This window comes from Lasioglossum baleicum, unplaced genomic scaffold (genome assembly GCF_051020765.1).
Source record: "Lasioglossum baleicum unplaced genomic scaffold, iyLasBale1 scaffold1315, whole genome shotgun sequence".
Taxonomy (NCBI): domain Eukaryota; kingdom Metazoa; phylum Arthropoda; class Insecta; order Hymenoptera; family Halictidae; genus Lasioglossum; species Lasioglossum baleicum.
Window position 1 is genome coordinate 7,303 of NW_027470374.1, and position 22,325 is coordinate 29,627.

The following is a 22,325-nucleotide window of genomic DNA, read 5'->3' on the forward strand; positions in this document are numbered from 1 at the left end:
GCGAATGGCGCCGCGACGCCCGCTCGGTCGGCCATCGGCGACACGCTCGCGAATTCCATCACTCGACGACGTTATCTGCGGCAACAGCAGCGGTTTCCGTCTACGTTGCAAACGAAACCGGTTCCTTTTTATGACGGAATATCGGACGGACGGTCGTCGTTCGGTTTCAGCTGGTCGCTCGTCCCGTCTCCTCTCTCTCTCTCTCTCTCTCTCTCCGCTCTCTTCTACACTGTCTGCTGGCCGCCTCGGTGTTGGCCTGCTCCTTCGCTGAAACCTGTCGTTTTTTCACGGAGACGCAACACCGGGAACAGGAGGAAGGAAGCGTTGCGCTTGGAAGTCCAGGGACGAAAAACGATGAAAACCCTTTTTGTCGCATCTCCGGCTCCGAGATCGGCCCTTTCACGAGAATCCGGGTTAGGAGACCTGTGGCACGAATCGATAATGTTGCGTGGAACGGAGGATGCGGTCGAAAATTGGGTGAATTGAACTGTTAGAGGGTTAAAGACGAGTGTGCGGGAGAACGATGGAAGTCCAGATCGGCGCAAAAACCAGAAATTTCGAGGCTTCTTGTCCCTTCTTCGTCGTTCTCGTCTCTCATCGAGGTTAATGACGATACAGACGTCTCTTCGGCGATTACACGCGGTTCCTCGATGCATCGCGTCTACTTCCGGCTGCCGAATCCGCGGCCAAGTCGACATGATCGCGACACTTTCGCGCTTCCAAAAAATTTCGTCCCGTTCGCTTTCTATTCTAGCCTCGCGCTTTATCTAAACGCGTCATCGCGAACAACGTGGCTGTTTTAATTTTTCGGGAATATCACGAGGTTCTCGAGGCTCTCGGTCACAATCCTTTCGCTGTTTACCGGAATAACGAGACACGGCTAGGAAAAAACGGTCTACTATGTCAATTCGACTGGATCCGAGACGCGGACAGGGGAGAAATATGTTTCACGTGTATCTCTACGACACCTGTCGGAATATTTTAGTAAGCATCCTCGGTGTCATAAATTTCCGACCTTCCAGTCTCCTATCGTTCGTCTTTTCATCTACGAATAAATTCTTCGTCGCTTGATCGACAAGATAAGGAAATATTCTACATGGACGAAAAAAAAAGTAGAAGAAAGAAGGCAAGAGAGAAAAATAAAGGTGTAAGATCCCGATCGGTTTTATCGCCTCCTGCCGCCGCGTCGTTGGTAATTCTAATTTGCCAATTATTACCACGATCCGTCTAAACGTCGAAGAAGATAAACCGAGAGACACGTGTCGAGTTTATCCGTCGCGCGGGCCCAGGAAGACAGCTGGCTCGCTTCTGGCTGCGTTCGGCCAACATTGAGCCGCGAACCAGCGAATTTGTCAAACGGCTAGCAGAAAGAAACGGCGTTCGGCGGTTCGGAGAAGGATTTTAGCATGTCGCGGACACCGGCGCGAGGCAACATTGCGCAACTGGCAGAAAATCCTGGCGAAAAAGCGCGCAACGACGGGCCGAGCGCGGCGAGAGCAAGCACAATGTCGCAAAGGCATCGGCGCGCAAAAAGACGAAGGCCGCGGCTGTTCCGGCGAATCGACTTTCCAAAGAGCCGGAATAAAAAAGCCAGGCCCGCCGGAGACTTCGGAAACCGTGGCCGGATGCATCTGGCAGCACGGTCGACTTCTGAATTCCAGCGGAATTTTTTCCAACGACTCCACCCGTTTTCGAACCGCGCCCTTTAAGGGCGACCCGGCGAGCAAGCGAGCGAGCGGGCTCGCGAGCGAACGGGTCGAGAGGGGAAGGGAGGAAAAAAAAAAGGAAAGAAGAATCGCGGTTAAACGATGGCGGGTAAAGGCGTCGCGTGACGAATGGCAACGTGCAAATTGGTCGTTGATGCAAATGCCAGATGGTCGAGTGGATCGTTGGCCGAACGGTTACGACTCGTTTTTTTCTCCCGAAATACGCGCAAAACGAGGGTAATGGCCCGGCGTGGACAGACGACTTTCAATTTTGACGCGTAAACGAGGTGTTCGCGGTTTCGGCTCGTGCCAGCTACTCCTCGCGCTTTCATCTCGTCGGCTTTACCCCGCTTAATGGACTCGTTGACAATGAGAACATACATTTCGCGCGTTACCTTGATCGCTTCTACCCTGGCCGGGTCGAGGAAGTTATTAGGGATAGATAAAACGGTAAAATATTTACACGAAGTTATCGCGGTTCCCGATCTAACGTCATTGTCTCCGGCGAGGAACGACGCGGTCGAGACCGCGAGCGAACCCGTTCACCGTTGCCGTTCCTGCATCCCCGATACATTCGTTTCCGCGGTGACATAACAAAACGGCGAAGAACGCGGGCGTCCGAGCCACCAATTTAAAGCGTCTGTTCTACGAAGCCGCGTATGTAGCCTGCCTACGCCACTGTGTGCCGCGGCCAGAGTCGCTGTTCTCTCGCGCAGACGGTTCCTCCGGAGCAGCGGCGTGGAGCAAAGCAGTCGCGGTGCTCTAGACAAGGAGAGAAGCGATAGAGCCGTGCGAGAGACAAGGAAAGAGGGTATCGGGTTCCGTGTAGGGGCGGAGCGTGTCGTTCCGGCGCGGCCGCGGCCGCGGGAGGGGGTGCCGGTGGGCGGGGCCTCGGGGAACCGTGTCCGCCCCACCTTGTGACGCGGTCGTTTCCACGGTTCCACCGCGATGCGGCGCTGCCTCTGGCTGGAACCAGTTGCAGCTGTGCCGGTTCCCTCACTCCGCATCGCGGCTTCGGCTCGGTAGACGGGCCTGTATTTACCGTGGCGCAGCGTGCTCGCGCGTACCTCGTTTTCTGGCGTCGTTCCTCTCGACGTGTCGTCGTCGTCGTCGTCGTGGTCGTCGTTGGTCGTCGTTGTCGTCGCGATCGTCGTAGACTCGGTTCATCGTCGCACGGGGGCACATGCGCCATGAAACGGGCCTGACGCGCGTCCGGTCGTCCCCATCGAAGGAGCACGAACTGAGATCGATCCCCGCGCTGTCGATGCTCCAAGGACACCAGGACGGTGGTAGTATTCGAGTGCAGGTGCGCGGACTAGCCGGGTGTTGCTTCGTCGCGTTCCTCCGACTACCTACTAGTGCTTTGTGAACCGTTCGCTGCTCCGTTCCGGCAATGGAACCAGGAATCCCGCGACAGGACTCCAGGACTTCGTCCAGTCGCCCCGACTCGCCGCGTCGCCGATGAACCTAGCCCGAAACGCTTCGACCCTAGTGATTGTGTATCAGTGAGGGGTGTACTCTCGGTCCCGGGTCAACGTCACTCTCTGCTCTTTCTCTCGCGTCGGAACCGGAAGTAGCTGCTGGATCCCGCAGTGATTCTTTTTCAGCGAGATGTGCCCGTGAGGGCGCGCGTTACCCTCCTTGCCAGACGACCAGCAGTTCTTCTCACCCCCGTTCGATATAACGATCGTACCGAGACACAAAGCCCGAGGAAAGCCGAGGAAGAGCGGCGAAGTCGCGAAGTGACGTTCTTGAGTGCGGAAAAGTTGCCGGACCGAGGAAACTACGAGAGGGTGAAGCGAGCTGACGGTGGTGGAGGAAGAAGAGGAGGCAGAAGAAGGGAACCTGCGCAGCGGACGCCATCTCCGCGTTATCGGCAAGCGGATCCCCCGGGACTCCCCCCCAAGCAGCTTCGGCGTCGCGCACCCTCGGCGGGAACTACCCCGCGACAGCAGCCACCCTGATGGGAGTGTATGAGGAGCGCGCCCCTCCTACCACCGGCATGCACTGGGTGAGTGTCATCCCTCTGTTCTCTCTCTGTTCTTTGCTTATTGGCCATCCACGCACCGCCGAACCCTCCGCGGGGCTCCCGTCCTTTGTCACGCTGGCCTCGATCATCCGTGGACGATGATCCTTGCCCCGACCCTTTCGTCTCCTTCTCATCCGAGTCTACGCTCCACTCCAACCTTCTTCTTCCATCTCCAACGCAGCTTTTTTTAGAACCTCGCAAGGTGACGGAGTGCTCCCGTCCTTTACCCTTCTTCTTCCCGAGCGCACCCGACCGAGTTCCATCCTAATTACCGTTCCACCATAACCGTTTGTAACGAGAACAACTCGTTACGAGGTATCCAAACTTTTCCTTCTGGAAAAAAATCATCTCCGATCCTGCTCCTTCGAGGAAACGAAAGAAAGAAAAGAAGGAAATAAAGGTAAATGAAAGCAGAGGGAAAGATCGGTTCGGCGCAGACACGGTTGCCCCGCGATTCTAAATCCTCGGCTCGGAGGAGCTAATTAAAACCTCGCGCGGCGAGGGATAAGGGAGCCGCTGGATGGCGGCTCTCGGTGCCCGGTTGTAGCTGTTAATGGAAACAAATCCTAGCCGGATAATTCGATCCAACGATTTTATTGCCGGCGATTCCGTAATTGGAATATTGCCGGTCGAGCGGGTACGCGGACGGGCCCGACGCTTATCGGCGACGCAACGGCCGGCTGATATATTCGCTGGACGAGCGTGGAACGGGTTCCACGATTCGCGACGACGTTGTAGATCGCCGCCGAGAGAAAAAACCCCGGACCCGAGGACAGGCCTGCGTGCGTACACCGGCCACGGTTTGACGGATCGCCCCGAAGCTCGTGAATTTTTCGGGTGTCACCGGTGTAATGGATCGCGACACGCGAACCCGAGTCGCGCCCCCGGCCCGTTAATTGATTCCCCCTGGTGCAAGGGGTTGCAGATTTTCATCGGCTAAAAGCTCCGCGTTCCTCTTTCGTCGGATTCGCATTTCCTCGGCCCGTGGCCCCGAGTCCTTAGCCCCCTCCCTCCGTTCCGAGGCCGCCGATTTTTCTTCCGTTTCGAGGCGAACCGTGGTCATTGTTCGATCTTTCCTCCAGTGGAAAACCGGTAATGACCTATGTGGGTGTAATATGTGTTTCGCGAGGTTGGTAGATTTTTGGTGGGAGGTATCGCGGCTCGGATACGCGTGATCGATGGCTGGAACAAACGTCCCTATTGTCTCGCGATTGGAACAAACGGTGTAGGTTCCCGGTTTTTCTCGGGGATTTCTTCGAAGAGATTTTTACAATTTACACTACCCCTCCGAGGGAGTAATTTTCGTTCGAAGGAGTACGGGTAAAGGGTAGTAGGTATATTCGAGATCGGTTGGCGCAATTTTGATCGAGAAATTAGTCTACGGATCGTGTGGAGCGAATAGTAGTCCGTCTCTGTCACACGAGCGAATCGAATCGCGCCTCGGTCTCTGCGTTTACTATGCGGTTCACGAAAGCGTTCTGCTCGTCGAGGAAATCATGTCGGATTAAACGGAGGAACGTGGCTGCTCGTGATTTTGAGCGGCGACGTTCGTTTTCCATGGCACGAAGGTTCGAGCTGTGTCGAGCAATGTACGATCAGCGAAACCGGCGTTCATCTTCGTGGAATGTTAATTCCGTTTTAAACGACTGCTGAATGGCTGCGCCGTTAACGGGTACACCTTGTAAACAAACGTAATTGATTGTTCCGTGTCACCGCGATGGCCGCTAATTGAACCGATGCATTAACTCGTGGCTACGCCGACGAAAGGAGCTCGATGTAAAACGCGCGCCGCCGCTTCCAGCCTCCTCGCTTTTTTTCCCCCCGATTCCGCCGAAATTGAGTTTTAATCGATAAAAACCGATCGTCTTAAACGAGATCTCGAACGACTTTCATTATTCTCGGCCCCCCTCGCTCCTCGCGGCCGCTTCGCTCGAAATTAATCGCCGTCTTCGGCGGTAACCTCGTCATATCGTTCCGATGTTCGAGGAATATCTTAATGAAAAACGGAGGACAGGATTTTACGATTCCGTAACGTCCCACGAGCCGATCGTAAATACTTCTTCTTCTTATCCTCGGACGTTCGTCGATCGGATTTTATTAACTCGCTCACGTAAGAAATCTTTTTCAAGCTTAGGACCCGATTTTTTCCCAAGCACGTCGACTTCTCGTAAATTCTGCGTTCGCATTTTTGGAATACGTTCCACGTGGTTTACCTGCAACACCCATCGCATTCTCGAAATCGCGAATTTTTCTTAACGTCTTTAACGACTTAATTACTCTAAAATGAACTCCATTCTTCCTCTACAAAGGAAGAAGATTTTTCATAAAATTGTTCCATTCGAGTCTCACGAGACGTCTTCGGAGCCGAAGTTGCGTGAAAAACACGCGAATCGCTGCGTAAATATTTTGTTTACCGTGATGGCCGATTATGGCGTATCAGGTTGAGGCGCCGTGCGTACAGCGCCCTGTAATCTACGGCGGCTGGCCGATTATTTTATCGGCGCGAAACGCAGAACGAGCAAGAACGCGGCGACGTCTCTGGACCGGTGTCGCGGACGGCACATTTTCCCGTTGCGCAACCACGGATTTTCCTACGCGCCTTTGTGCCCGCCTCGCGAGCGCGCGAATAATTCATCTCGCGACGGGAGCCGCGGCCGCCGCGAAAATAAATAACAATTTCCGCGACAACGCCGTGAATTACGGGTTCGAGGCTGCGACGGATTTTTCGCACTCGCCGTCTGTGCCCGACCAGAGTTATTCGCCGGCTTGGGCGGACATTCCTGTTCCAGAGAGAACGTACGCTTCGCGGATAGAAGCGGACAGAGATATAGTCGATTTGGAAAGATCTCTGGAAGATCCGTCTGCCAAAATTTCGAGAAAATCCCTTAAAAGTAGCGAAAATTTTCAAAGCTGGGTCTTTGGAAGTTTTATCTTAATCGTTGGAATATTAAATATCTAGCATACGGATCGGTTTTTCAGAAATTTCTCAACCGTGTGTAACGATTGGAACTGGAGAGTTAGGGATTCTGCTATTTCGCGTTCACGGTTGTCACAGACGGAAGATTAATTACAGAGAAACCCGAGTGTTTTCGAGTCGCTGGAAAATGATGGAAAAACTGGCGTAACGGCTGGAACCTCGAAGCTTGGTCCGGACGCGATGGTCCCGTTCGTTTGAAAAATTCGCCGGCGGGGCAATTCAAACATCGGTGAAGCTACTTGAATTTCCGGAAACTCGGGCTACTCGAGTCTCCCTTATCTTTGACCCGGGCGGAAAATTTTTCGAAAACGGCCGACACCTTTCGGCCGGCTCGAACGCTCGGCAACTACTCGAAACGATCGGCGCGAACGATCGATCTCTCGCGGCGATTAAAACGGACGCTTGCGTCGCGCGAATCCGAATCGCCGGAACGGTTCTAATCAGCGTCGCGGCGGCGCGGGCCCGGCGTCGTTTAGTCTCAGGACGCTTTCGATCTTTTTCCATGCACGCTGCCGGACGCGTGCGTCAGCGTGGAGCCGGCCGAAGAGAGTGTGATTATTGTAACTTCGATGAGATAAGAGCGACGTGGCACGAACGTGTCTGTCCGTGATAGTGGTCCGTTTGTGTCGAGCGTAATTTATTAGCCGGCCCTGCCGAGATATATCCGCCGCCGCGCCGCTCCGCGCTGCTCCGCACCGCTCCGCACCGCGCCGCGACGCGGCGGTCATCGCGGCTCCGATGTTTAATAAGTGCGCGCCACGACGGTCTTTTGTTGTTTATTTTATGCAGACGAGACGATACTCTCGCTAATCGCGAATCGCGAAACTGTCCCCGAGGAAGACGCCTTCTCGACGCCGATTCTGCCGCGTCTTCCGTATTCCGCGAGTCTTCCTCTCGCGTCTGCCAGAATTCCATCCCGCTTTTCTTATAGATCTGTAATTCTTCCTATTATATAAATCCGTAATTTTTCTACCGATACTTTGGTACGGGTTTAATTTAATTTTCGCGCAATTATTAATTCTCGCCCGAGGAACTCCGAGTTCGCTTAGACCGGTGGTATTTTATGTTTCCGTTTGAGCCGCGAAGAGTGCAAAAAGCCTACCGGCGAGCAGCGATGAATAATTTATTTTAAACACAGAGTCAATTTAATAAGTAGCCGGGAAAGAGTGGTATCGCTTTTATTTTTTTCGGACGCGAACAGAAGGTAAAAATTCGGTTGGTAATATCGAAAGTAGAAGAGTAAGAGTGGTTACAACGGGGAATTTAATATGTGGGGAGCCGTCGAATAGGGGATTGTTAGGCAAGGAAGCGGATAAATGTAAATTTTCTCGGGCAGAACTTTGGTGGATGGTTAATTTATCGCACAGGAAGTTCTTGTTCGCTGGATATTCTAAGAGTAAAAAAGCCGTCGAGTAGAATAGATCTCTTAATCGAGATTTCTAAATTACCTCGCTCCCTCTTGCTCTTCCTTTCGCGAGAATTTATAATTTACGTTCGACAAACAGGAAACTCGCTTCTCACTGACAGTTTTACAGTTCCTATGAAAATTTCTCTCTTCTTTTCACTTCCAGCCGGTGGTTAAAGCCTCTCGCGAGGTTCTTCGACTACCGGCTCGCGACCCGAAATTCCGCTTTCCGTCTGGATCGATGCAATTTCCTTCGGAATCGCCGGGGAAACGTTGGGAACGGGGAAAACTCGATCTGCCGACGGTCGCGTTTCCTCGAACGCGCCATCTGTCGGCCTGACGTTCCGCGAGATTTTCAAACGGGCCCTCGTTACGGAACGTCGAAACGTTTACTCATGCTTTCAGCGGGCCGATCACGGTTTCGGACGTGATTAATCGCGGTGGAATCGCGCGCCGTTGGCAGCGAAGAGGCGATCTGAATTTTCGCGGAACGCGAAGTGGCCGCCGAGGGAGGGAAAGCCGTATCTCGGGGTCAGGTCGCGATTCTTGGCCTGCTCGGCGTGCCGCCGCTCTCTGTCTCCGTATCTCCTCGTCTTTTACCATTTAAATAACCGTTTTCTCGTGTCCCTCGTAAAGTTTCCTCTTGCGCGAATTCCCTGAACGAGATCGTTCCACAAGTCGCCACCGCTCGGAATTATTTTTCCCCTTTCCTCCGTTCTTCTTTTTCGAGAGATACATATACGTATCTAGAGAAAAAGGGAGACAAAGAATTTTCCGTGCATCGATTCAGAGTTCAAATTTTTATCGAGACGAGTGTCCTCGATACATTGAATATCTAGAATTATTCTTTCTTCCATTTAACACCGAACCCATCACGGCTTAAAGCACCGGAAATTGAACGTTATTCCTTCAATCGCTCGATTTCACGATTTTTCTTCCGGCACAGGTGTAATTATTTTTTCGATACATCCCGTCGTCTGGTATTCTCGAGATTCGAATTATTTTTTTCGTCTCACCGATCATTCCATCGTGGTAGGTTGAGCGTGAACGTCGGGAGACAAAGAATTTACTGAGCCCCGTCCGAGACTCGCAGATAAGATTCGTAATTCTAAATCCGAGCGGGTGAGATTGAAATTTTTTCCCGAGTTCCCGCCGGCGATAAGGAGCATTTAAATTAAACCGGCGACGCTTAATTTTAGACACTTGATATCGTGCCACTAATGATCTACGTCGCGCACGAGTATAAGATACGGATTGAAATATAAAGCAGGTTCGAGCAAACGGACCGAAATTCTTCCGTGGGCCATCTACGATCGCGGATGATCACCAGCGAAGCGACAGGGACTAATCGCCGGCTCTTGTTTACGCGGAAACAACGGCGAATCTAATAAAGAAGCATCTGTCGTTTACTAATCGCGTTCATCTGCGTAATCTGGCTTGACACGAGGCGCGGGAGAAACCGAGCGGAACTCTGGTTCCGAGCCGATACGTGGCAACGAATAGAAAAGCACTGTGAACGTTGGGACGAGCGTCGGAATTGGCCGTGCGAGCGTCGCGCGATCGAAATTCCCGGCGGAAAACGAGGCACCGAAAGAGGAAGAGAAAATTGGACGCGTAGAACGATAATCGCACGGTGATGGCCGATTTCCCGGAAGAATCGCGCGCGGAAGAATTCGTAATTTCTCAATTGTCATTACGTATTCGTTGTTCCGACCGCGAGCAAAACGCTTCTCCTCGTTGCATCTCGCTACTCCTCGCCGATTGTGCAACGATGCACCGGATGCGACGCAAGGACGACAACGTCCGTTCTCCGCAAGCGACGAAGCGCGCGATCTCGTCCCGCTCCGCGAGGGAGATCGATCCGCGAAAACTTATCGGGGAAGGTCGAAAATCCCCGATTCCTTTCGTCGCTGATTCATCGAACTTGCAAAACGCGCGCGTGTCGCAATCGCACGCAAAAGCGCAACAGCCGAGCGAGTTAATATTCACGCCGGCGGAAAGGCGCGCCAGAAATGCGTGAAAATTCGAGCAGATTGATGGCCGAACCTGTTTCACAACGGAGATATAGAAGGCTGGCAAGCGATAATTCCGTCGTTTCACGGGCTCCACGGAGACGGGAGTTTCTGCGCGATAACGCGGGAGGTCGAGGATTTGCGACTCGCTCGAGTTTCCCTGGCCCGAGGAATTCCATTATCGCCGTGGAAATTTCGCCGGGTCTTTTCGCCGGGAATATTCGTAATCGAGGGAAAAAAGCGGAACAGCGTTACACGAATGGTTTCGACATCGGGTCGCGGATAGCTATCTCGCGCGTTGGAAAAAAAAAATAACTCGCGTTCGCTATCGCGTTTTTAACAAGGATAAAAGGAGACGGAGAAATCCGGCGCATCGTCTCTGCGAATTGCCGCGAAAACGCTATCGACGCCGCGATCGCCTCGGCTTTTTCGCCAATTTCTCGCTTTCGCGAACCGGCGACTCGCTTGCAACGCGTTGCTGGCCGCTGCAGGAAGGGACTTAAATAATCGTAAATTCCCGGGGCGAGCGTAAAAATCGGCGATTCGCGACATCGTCGCTTTTCTCTACCCTGCCGATTTATGGACTCGCTGGTTGTTGCTTCTCAGAGCACATACTCGGTGCGCAAGAATGCGCGCGTGCGCCGTATATCATGCTCGATCATCCCCCTCCTCGTGCTCGCATCGGTTCCTCGTAAAATCTCGAACTCTCGTCGAGACGCTGGTCTCGTCCGAAGGGGTTGAATCTATATTTAGAGCTCGACCGGTGGCTTCTTCCTTGGCGAACACCTTCCTCTCCTCTTCTCCTCTTCCCTTTTTCCCTTCTCTCTCATTTCTCGTTTTTCTTTCTCCTTTTTCGCTGGTTTTTTTTGCGTTGACGGGCCGAGCGCCGCGGTCGCAGCCGAATAACCGAGGTGGCACAGTAGCACACGAGCAGCCACGATCCAATATTTTTGTCCCGTGGTCGCGAGTAGGCTCGGGTCCGGCCGGTTGGTAGCCGGTCGCCGCGGAGAAGTGCAGATAGCGAGCAGTTTATCGGTCCTCTGCGGTGTTAAGCGTCGCCCACGCGTTTTAAGAGAGAAACCACAGGCTGCAGGCCGTCCGCCGAGTGGACGAGGCTGTTTATTGTTATCACTATCATGGCCGGCCAAGGGAAGCTGATACGCGGCAACACGGGACGCGCGTGTTTATACGATCGACGAAGAGGGAACGAGGGAAGAGAGAGAGAGAAAGAGAGAGCGATGGAAAGGGTAGAGAAAAAGAGAGAGAGAGAAGCTGATTGGTCTGGAGCGAATTTCCTGGTTGATTTTTTGTGGTCTGACTTTTAGTATCGATGGTCGGAGATGCTGGGAATTGTCGGGATCGCCGGTCGAGGATCCGCGTGTGCGTGGTGTTAGATGCTTTTCAATATTTTCACCTCGGGCTGATCGAATATCTACGCTTCGTTCGACGAGTCGAGACGGAGCGCGATTAATTCGAAATAATTCCGATTCGTCGCAACGTCGACGAAATTAGAAGCGAAAAATCGAACGTTGCGATATTCCGAGACGCAATATCGGACAGAGAGCAAGATCAAGGTCCGGCGGCGGGTGTTCCGCGCGGTTTTATGCAGATCGATCTTATTGTTCTTGTTCATTGTTCGAATCGTTTTCCCTTTCAAAACGCGACCTCATTCGACACTGCCAAGCTTCCCGCAGCGTTTCGCAACGGTGGTCAAGAAACGTTGAATTCCGCGCTTCTTTTTGCCCCGGCGCGCGGCGTCGGCTCTCGACGCCGCGAAATCGTTCCCGATAAATTTTACCGGTTCTCCTATATGGTCCTCGGAACTTTTCCCGCCGCGGAACACAGACCCGTTTCTCATCCTTCTTACGGACGGTGCTCGCCGAGCGATCCGTTTTCCCATGGCGCGGAGCCGAGCGGACTGCTCGGCGTTTTCCGAGCGAGAGGAGAAAAATTGCCGACACGGTCGTTCCTGATTCATACCCGATCGCTTCTCTCGTAAATCATAGGAGAGATGTGCCGCGCGACAAAAAGAATCGCGCTCCAATTACCCCGATTCCTCGCCCGCGAAAAGAGGGAAAAAACGGCGCCGGGGCCGGGGGAAAAAGCGTCGCGCGACCGTGGCGCCGTTGCTTCCGACGCCGGCCGCGAGCCTCGCTGCGCGCGCACCTTCGATAAGGCGTCGCGGAATAAATTGCGCGTCGAGCCGGCGTCTCCGGAGATATTTCGAGGAATCGGCGCGCCCGCGTCTCTCTCTCTCTCTCTCTTTCTCTCACTCTTCGCGCGTAATCGCGATTATTTCCCGGCGGGACGCGATCCGCGCGCGGTTTTGCATACGCGGCCCCGGGAGAAGGTGAAACTATCTCGGTTTCCCCTTATCGGCGATCTTTTTAGAAACGTGCGGTTCGCTCGTATAACCTCTCCATGGGTTCCCGATTCTGCCACGCCGGTAAGTTTCACTTTAAGCTTCCACGTTTCTCTTTCCGCCTTTCCTCCGGGCCAGCTCTCCGCGGACACGCTCGATTTATACGAATTTCCCGCACCCCGGCCCCTTCTTCCAACCGTCGTATCTCCGCTTCGATAACGCGCGTTCGCGGCTCCACACGCTTGGTCCCGGCCGGCGCGGCGGACAGATGAATCATCGATTGCTTATCAATCCAAAGCCGCGGCGCGAACTTTAGTAAATCATGTCCTTATCTCCCGGCGCAGTCGTCCGTTTGCCCTAGAAAAATGAACGAAACACCGAAGCGGCGCGAGAGGGAGGGCGAGAGAGGAAGAGGAGGAGGAGGAGGAGCGAGAGGAAAAAGAAGCCGGACGACGGGGAAGGAGGAGGTGGGGGAAAAAGGAGAAAAGAAATGGGAAAAGGGAGGAGGGAAAAAACGGAGAAAAAAAGGAGAGAAAAGGAGAAAAAAGGAGGAGAGTGGATGTACGCAGGAGGGTAATCGATGGTCGATATCTCGGTCGGAGTTTCGAGCGGAGAGGCTGTCGCACAATCGAGCGGCCGTCGAGCGGCATTTCTGGCGGCATTCTACTGGCTTTTCGTGCCGGCATCCCGACGGATTCCGCGCTCGTTATTTACTTCACGTTTCGTGAAAATGAAAAAGGCGGAGTCTTGTGCAAGTTAGAGCCACGGTGAAAGTCTGTTTTACAGTCCGAGCACCGGCCTCCTGGCAGGTCCACTCTCGAGATGGATAAGGATCTCGCGAGGCGAGTGAAGATCGATCGACCGGTCGTGCCGTTTCGTGGGAAAGTTTATAGGATGCCCGTAATCGATCTCTCGTCTGTTCGCGCGAGCTGCCCGCCCGGTTCCACCGCGCTTACGAAATCGGCGACGATCGGGGAAATTCTGGAATGGAACTCGTCCAGCCGGGCGCATCGGTTCGCGGAAACTTTCAACCCTGCTCGGACGAAACGTTCGACGAACGACCGTTCCCTTGGTTCGCGTTGAACCTTCGACGACCACAGTCCGATGAAGAGGAATTTTAAATTTCAAAAATTCAGTATCGATCTCTTGTTTCGAATAGAAGGAGAGAGATTTCTCGCGAGCAGCGTCGCGGAACTGTGCCAGCAGAGTGGCAAAGGATCCATCGGCGTTAACCCTCGATTAATTATTACGAATGATCGCTATTATCGCTAACGATATACCAGGCATCCGCTTGCTTTGTTGCCGCTCTCCGCGGCCATCATTCGAGTTCGCACAATCGTTAACATAATCCATAAATCTCGCGATTGCGACTCCGCCGAAGATGAGAACATTGTTCTTCCTGTTCACCTGTATTCCCCGGTATTATTCTCGATCAACTAGTTCTCTCTTGCTTGTCGAACCGGCGAGAGATATACGCGTTATTTATTCCTATTATTCTAACCGTTGCGACGCGGCTGGAAATTTAGGTTACGATCCGGCGAGATATTCCGCGGCGATGCCGTTTTTCTCGAACGCGGTCCCGCGAAACTGTCCGTGAGAAACGCGTGTTCGTACGGAAAAACAGCGGTTTCCAGTCTCGTGTTCGCGCAGTGGATATCTCTATTTGCATTCGCGGTTGCGCTTGTTCCGCCGCGATGCCCGATACGAGGGGGAAGGTTGGGAAATCTCATTGAGCCACGTCGAAAGAAACCGGCGACCTATGCCGAGGAACATCTTCGCTCGCGGCTCCGCGAGTGCGAGCTGGCACAATGCGGCGTTAAGAACGCGGCTGTTGAAAAAAACCGCTGCATTGTTCCACCGGAGGTTAATAATGACATTAAGCTGGCTACGGCGTATGAAAACCTGCTTGACTTTTTGCGCCAGGCACCGGTGTTATCGGCCAACTTAACACGCGTCGCTGAGCGATGCGAGTCGAAGGATAATCTCGTTGGTCCTTTGCCGATGACGCGGACAATGATTAAAATCGATTGACCGGTGCACCGAAATTATCTCAATCGCGATTTCTATAATTCCATCTCGACCTTTCTTTTCACCCCTTTATCGCGGTGGTTTCGTAGTCAAAAGGATTTAAGGAACACGGAGGATATCGATTACGACGATTTCGTAACACATCGGGATCAGGATTTAAAAAGGGATTCGTAGCGAAGAGACGCGAGTGAGAAACGCGAAGAGAGATTGACCGGAGCACTGAAATTATCTCAAACGCGATTACTATAATTCGATTTCAACTTTTCTTCCCACTCATTCGTTGCGGTGGTTTTAGAGTCAAAAGAATTTAAGGAACACGGAGGATATCGATTACGACGATTTCATAGATCAATCGGGATCAAGATTTTAAAGGGATTCGTAGCGAAGAGACGCGAGTGAGAAACGCGAAGAGAGATTGACCGGTGCACGAAATTTTCTCAGTCGTGACTTCTATAATTCGATTTCGACCTTTCTTTTCACCCCTTCCTCATGGTGGTTTCATAGTCGAAAGGGTTAAGGTAAATATTCTATTGCAACGGTTTCACAGATCCATCGGGATCAGGATTTCAAAAAGGATTGGTTGCGAAGAGACGCGAGTGAGAAAAGCGAGTAGAGAGGATCGAGCGGGGTCGGTGGGAAATGCGTGATTTTCCCGGAGAACGGAGCGGCTCACCACCGCGGGGTGTCTCGGTTAGAACCGGCGGCAGGAAAGTGGCCCAATCAAAGTTCCAATCGAAGCCTTAATCAATGATCATCGAAGGAAACGAGGCGCGATTCGCGATAGGCCGCGCGCCAGAAGCACCGGGGAGACACGTCGAAACGCGCGTTCCACGGATTCTTTCCGCGACCCGGTTTATTACGTAAGGAACAACGGCCGCTGGCGTAATCGTTACGTTGCACGGTGAAAATCCGCTGTAACAAACGAACGCGGCAATTTCTATTAGTTTTCCCTCGCCACGGGACATGCCGCGCACGCGCGCGAGCGCGCGCTTTATCCGATCGATCTCCTTGCGCCGCTTCTGGGGCCATTATCGTTCGATGGAATGGAGGAGAAAAAAAAAAAAAAGAAAAAGGCAGGAGAACAGAAAAAAAAGCAGAAGCCGCTATCCGTCTAGGGAATCGGAATCCGTGTCGCAATTGAACGCGAATTTAACGAGATCGGCGTATCGTTAAACGCGTACCCGTTCCAGCAGAAACGTATATTTATTTATCGGAACTTTGCTCGCGATCGGGTAAAATTTATTGCCTTAACGAGAATAATTTTAACCGTTAGTCACCGGTGCTATACGACCGGTGTCGAACCTCGGTGAGCTATAGCGCGGACAGTTAGCGCGACAGAAGCGACGAATTTCCTGAAATTCCTCGAAACGTTCGAGTGCACGGAAAAATCGCCTAGAAAGGGTGTAGACGAAAGGGAAATTCGGGGTTAAAATTGTTGGAATTTGAGGTTAAATGAGCGTGAACCGCGGGGTGCATCGGAGGGTAGACCAGCGCGATGTTTACGAGGCTGTACGCGCAAAAGTTAACCGCCCTTCGGGCTGGATGGCAAACGCGCCGCTTGGACGGAGATGCAGTAAATACCGGTATCTGGTGTCGTAAAGTGCGGCATTGGTTTTCCACGGGAGAGAGGGCCTAAGGAAGAGCGGGGCCCGTAGGAAGAGAGGGCCGCAGGAAGAGAGGGTCGGGTGAGCGAAGCGAGAAGGAAATGGGGAAGAAAGGGTTGGCGGAGCGAAGGGGCGGGGGGAAGGCGAAGAGGGAGCTGGTGGAAAGGTATCGGAGAAAGAGGGGTAGAGGAAAAAAGGGAGCGGAAAGAGAGAGGGAGAAGAAGGAGAGGACCAGGGCAGCTCGCCACGTAATTTATGTCTCGAGCGCACCGCGGTACGCCGCAACCGCGTTGACAGTTGAAACACGGCGGCGACTCGGATTGGTCGGCTCCGGGCGCCTTATAGGGTCGCGCGCATGCGCACACCGCCTTACGACATCCATCAGAGGCGACCGGCTACTGCCGTCAGCATGCCACTCTTTATCTTTCTCCTTTTCTCTAGCAGCCCCCTTGCCCTTTGCCGATGTCAACCGAGCCGTATCCGCTGTCACTTTGGATACTGTCCCCGTCGCCGTCTTGCTCTTCGTGCCTGTTAGGTTGTTGTCCTATTTCGCCTATTCCGGTTGTCGGTCTGACGACCGGCAGACCTATCCTACCCGGTGCTCGCCGCGTCTTCCGACCATGTCCTTTACGGTCCCTCCTCGTCCGCTTCGGTGGAAAGTGTCTTCTCCATCTTCGGTTCTCCCCGGTTCGTCTCTTACTTTTACCCGCGCGCTTTTTCCCGTTCCCCTTCGTCCGGAGGAATCCTAGGTTTTTGACCGGCGATAGATCCGCGGCCGATCCGCCGCGTCCACCTTGACGCCGCGTTTTTCCACCCGCGGCTAGCCACCGCGGCTTTTGTCCTTTCCACCTTCGCTCCTCGAGTCTCCTCGCGATCGAGCTGCCGGCCACCTTTCCTCACTTTCACCGCGTTTCTCCCTCTTTCGCGTCCTCCTCTTTCTTCCTTGCCGTCTCGATTTCTCGCGACGGAGTTTTTTTCCCAAACGGGTGACACAGTTCCGCACTTTCGTGGACACTCCGTGACGGAGGTGTGAGAATTTCACTCGAGCAAATCGACCACGCTTCTTTTCCGCGCCGACTGCGGTTAGATCGGGGGATTAGGCTCTCTCTCTTTCTCTCTTCTCTTTCGGAAGGTTTTTCGATACGGCTACTGAACCGTGAACGGTGAAACACACGGGCAATGCGGTGCCGAGGGAGACCGCGTTGCAAAATAGACGCCCGTGAAACAATCGTTTAACGCCGCGACATTACGGATCAATTAACGTATTAGACTCCGCACGCCCGCGGGAGTTTGCATTCTCGCTGTAGCGAAACATTTTGTCCGCTCCTATCGCGTAACCAAATTAACGCTATTAAACGGCATTAACACCTCGTTTTACGACTTTTTTAATCGACGCTAAAGCACCGGCGACCGTTCATTAGGATTCGGACTCGCCGCCTGTGACAGAAAGTATCCTTGTCGCTTAAACTCGATATTACTATGCAGCCGGTTGAGAAACGAGTGCTCGTTTCGCCATTTTTCCCATTACCGTAGAACGTCCATTATCGGAATTAATGGAGAGATAAAATCGCTCGGATAATCGATCTGGAAGAAGCGAAATTTCCAGTTACGTCGCCGATCGGCCACGTTTCCGCGAATATAAAGTAACGAATGGAAACGTAAACAGGAAGAAAAAAGAGAAAAATCGCGTTACAAAGCGGAAAGCCGATATATCGGTTCGAAAGTGCTAAAAGGGTAAAAAAATATAGTCATTTTACGTTCGCATAATGGACGTTCTACGCGAAATGTTGCGAATTATTCGTATTTTTCAAATCCGTGACTGGATGTTTGTTCCAGCAGCCGGCCAGCTCGCAGGAGCGTGGCAGCGCTTGGCTGTGGGGCGTCAAGGGGGGCCCGGCAGCGCGACGGGGGGGCCCGGAGCAGTGGACCAGGCGAGGGACCTAAGTCCCTGCCTCCCTGCGTCTATGGGCGACGCTGCACGACCTACCACCTTACCGTGCAGTCCTCCTGCCGCCCACCATCACGGGCCCCATCATACACCCCTGCATCAGACCCACTGCGGCACCACAATAACTGCTACGACGGACCTACCACCCCCTACGACTCTAGGGACTATGATTCTCCCGGAGGTTAGTTATCTCGCATTCTCATTTTGCATGGAATTCACCTTACTCGCGTCATCTCCGAAATATTTCATCCTTCGCACTCGCGGGAATATTATTATATATTCCATCGCGTAAAAGGTCGGAAATATTCTGCCCTTTCATCCCGTCACGATTAACACTCGTACGACGAGCACGGGGTTACCTCGATCCGTCGTGGGAATCTTTCTAATCGCGATGAATTCTTCTCTTTCCTTTTTTAATCACGATTACAAAAGGGTAAATACTGATCTTTGAAATATCAACGCTTTGCGGTCACTCGTCGAATTCGACTCCATATCCTATTTCCCTAGGCGCATCTAAATATTTCTAAAAATACCGTGTTACGTATCTCAATCTTTACCGAGATATTACACCGATTAGAAAGATAAAAGAGCGTAGCTCGCTAAGGTTCTTGCCGGTGAACCATGACAAGGTGTCGAAGGAGACACCAGACCGCAAAGTGTAATTTCGAAACTGTACGATCTCTGTGCAATATTGATCGCGTTAATTTCGGCCAAGCAGGTGGCCAGGAGTACAGGAACAGCAACAGCAACTTCGAGAACCCGAGCGACCTGAGCATGCCTCCTCAAACGCACCACCACCATCTACCACCATCACTCGCATCTGCACCCGCAGACTCACTCGCAGGAGCAGCAGACCACGAACACTTGCACGCGATCCCGAAGCTGGAGCCGCCACCCACCCCGCCAGCGCAGTCCGAGGATATTCCGGGGGGTGGTTTGCGCCGGATGCGGCCTCCGGATATCCGACAGGTTTTACCTGCAAGCGGTGGACAGGCGGTGGCACGCGGCCTGCCTTCAGTGCTCGCACTGCCGTCAGGGCCTCGACGGCGAAGTCACCTGCTTCAGCAGGGACGGAAACATTTACTGCAAGAAGGACTACTATCGGTGAGTGGACGCAGACATTCGTTACGGTGATTAAACCCTCGACTGGTTACGTAAACGCTCGAGCTCGATTCGATCCTCGAGATTCTCGGGTTATCTGCCGGTAGCCGCTAACAAACGACACAAAACGCGACGTTTTTCCCTTCTAGATACGCCAGTCGAGGGTTGAAACTCGCATGAACGATATTCCAAGTATTCCAGGATCATCCGAGACGTAAGGAGATTCGTTTCCTATTCGCGAGAATTTGGGTCCGTTTAGTGCGAGAATCTTACGAATCTCGGATGATCCCGGAGACCCGGTCGATAGCCGGATATTTAGCCACGCGCTGTTTCCCTATCGGCCATTAACGGTATCGAATCGTGGACGATAGCCGGCTAAAGAGGGACACAAAGAATTTCACGCTGCAGGAGCGAACACCGAATTCGCGTTATCCGGCTGGAGTTTTATACCCGGACTCGTAGATAGGAAAATAGTCAGAGGTAATTTATAACCGGGCAGGAACCGAGGTTAAATTCTCGGCGTCGAATTAAACTAGGATCTCTGTTAGTCAGCGGGTCGCTCTTTATCTCCGAGATAAAAGGTCTAGCCTCGCGTCAGAGATTTGCAACGATGGTCAACGAGGATTGGACGCGGCGAATCGTAGAAGCAAAGTTTCGAGTGTTCGTATTGGTGTCGGTATAGTTGGATATATTACACGCGCTGCGTCTGTTCGTTTCGATAGTGGTTACCCGTGGTTTGCAACTGTATGTTTGTCTAAACGAATCTTCGCGCGACCGGCTGATAATCTTCGCCGCTGAGCAATTAAACGAAACCGCAAAGTATAGTGTCTCTGGTGTTTATCGACACTGCTACACGAGGAAATCCGTAGTTCTGCGGTCGAGTCCCTATCGTCGCACTCGGACGACCATATTTGCATAGCTACGACTCAATTTTACTCTCTCTCTTTCTATTTTTCATTCGAAATTTTGGTTAGCTCGCGGTACTCTTTTCCTTGTACCTTCTGCTCGATAATTCTCCCATTCTTTGAACACCGTACGTATATTTATACATCTCTGTAGTTATATTTATTTCTATTTATAATTTTCGAAATTCCGTTCCTTCGACTTGTCGTTAATTCATCGTCATAGTATATTCTCCATATATTTCTGTATTTATTTCTACGTCGATTCCATAAATTCTTAATTTTCCGAATTCTACGTATTTGTACATTTGTCCCTGCGATTCGTAACGTTCGGATTTTCAACTACCACTTGTTTCCATTTATCTATCGACCAACTAAACTTCCTTCGTTATTTCTCGTGAATCGCGAGTAATACTGCCGTGGTAAATGGAAATTCGGCTGGCCGTTTGTGGAAAAACCGATCTGGTAATTTTCCCTCGAATTTCAGCACAGCTCCGTTTCGCGTTTCCTTCGCGTGAATAAGGCCGACTGGTCCGTCGCGAAGAATACGCTTGGCCGGTCGTCAGGCGGCAAGTCAACCGCGAAGCGGCAATTTCTGTAATTCGAGGGGCCATTCCGGTGAGGCCGTCCGCGATTTCAGAGCGCGCGTGATTTCAAAGCGGGCTGGCGCGTTTACGCAACGGCTCTGAACGGCGACGGAGGCCTCGGGGTCTCCTCGTCAGCGACGATAAGGGCCCGTTTTATCGACGTGCACGCGATTGACAGTAAATTACCATAGCGCACCGAGGAGAGGCGAATCACGCATGGAGGAAGAAAAAGTTATCGTGACGGGGCTGGCTCGCGGCGCGGAAAACAATGAGATACCGCGCGTTTTATGTAAGTCCGCCTGCCTTTGCTCGAAACCGCACGCTATTTCGAGAATGTGGATTCTGGGGAGAAGAAATTCGCGTTCGTGCGGCCGCTTCTCCTGGAACGCTGTCGGACAACCTGCACGCACTCTGTACTACTGTTTACTTCGCGTTACACTCGCTTTTGCATTACTTCGCCGGTGAGATCGCTAGACGAGGAAACGCGGCGATAATTCGGACGTTTGCTTCTGCGATTGACGGGAAAATTCGAGTTCGCGTACCCCTTTCGTCTCGATACGCTCCGTTAAATATAACAAATCCCAGGGAAATCGATATTCTATAAACAACACTGCTCTATAAAATTATTCCGAAGATAAGAACGGTACTTCGTTTTTTCCCGGGAAAATCGCAAATATGGGAACCGTCTGACCGCCTTTAATAGATTAACGTTGAATTTTATTAGCATAGGAAAATCGTTATGTATGTATCGATTTATTTCCATCGCGCTGCTTAGATTCTCACCCGTGTACGATTAGCTAAACATTACAGACAGATAGCTCGAGCATTATCGAGTCTAGCGGAATAATTTCAACGAAGACGAAGCGATTCGGAATCGAAGGCTAATCGAAGATTGCCAGGATATAGACGTAGGAAATTTATTAGTTGGAAAGTAAAAACGGTAATTTGTATCCGCGACGAACGATCGTGGAAGATGGATCGGTTAAGTAACTCGTTGGCTCTGATGACGATAATAACCGCGTAATGTTCGGCTTACCTAACGGCCTAATACCCCGAAACAGCTTTAGAACCAGGAAAAACCGCGATCCTCTTCTTTCCCGGCCGCGCGAGACCTTTCCCCAGATTTCTACGCGACCGGTTCCTCGATCGGTCGACTTTCCCCGCAGGAGGTTGTCCGCGACGAAACCCGGGCCCGTAATAAGTCCCCGGGACCGGAAAAACGGAAGGTCTCGAGCCGTGATCCCTCGAATTCCGAGGGCACGACGCGCGAGGCGACGAAATTCCCATAAATCGGCGCGCGAGAAGCGAACTTGGCACAGCTTCGCAAGAATTCTCTCACGTTTCGCCGGCTCGGTGATTTCCATTCCGAGAAACAATCGCGCCCTCGACGCTCGTGCTCGAGTACGCGGAAATCACCTGTCTTGCCATATTTCGCGCCGGGTTTCAGCCACTAATCCTCGGCTGGCGGGGAGTCGCAGCCGATCGTTGGTCGCAGAGACGCGTGATCTTTTCGAATAAAAATCGCTCGCGAGCCTTCGAGAGAACGGTTTCCGCAGCGAAAACTTCCGCGTCGGGTTCGCAATTTGTTCGGGAAAATGGCGGACTTCCTGCTGCCTGCAGGAATGTCTGATCAGGAACTCCATACGTCGCGGGATTCTTAGCCG

The 22,325-nt window shown here is 52.4% G+C and overlaps 1 pseudogene; it reads left to right on the plus strand.

Moving 5' to 3' along the window:
* Positions 1-3,669: 3,669 nt before the first annotated feature.
* On the plus strand, positions 3,670-19,179 carry LOC143220627 (uncharacterized; annotated as a pseudogene).
* The last annotated feature ends 3,146 nt before the right edge of the window (positions 19,180-22,325 follow it).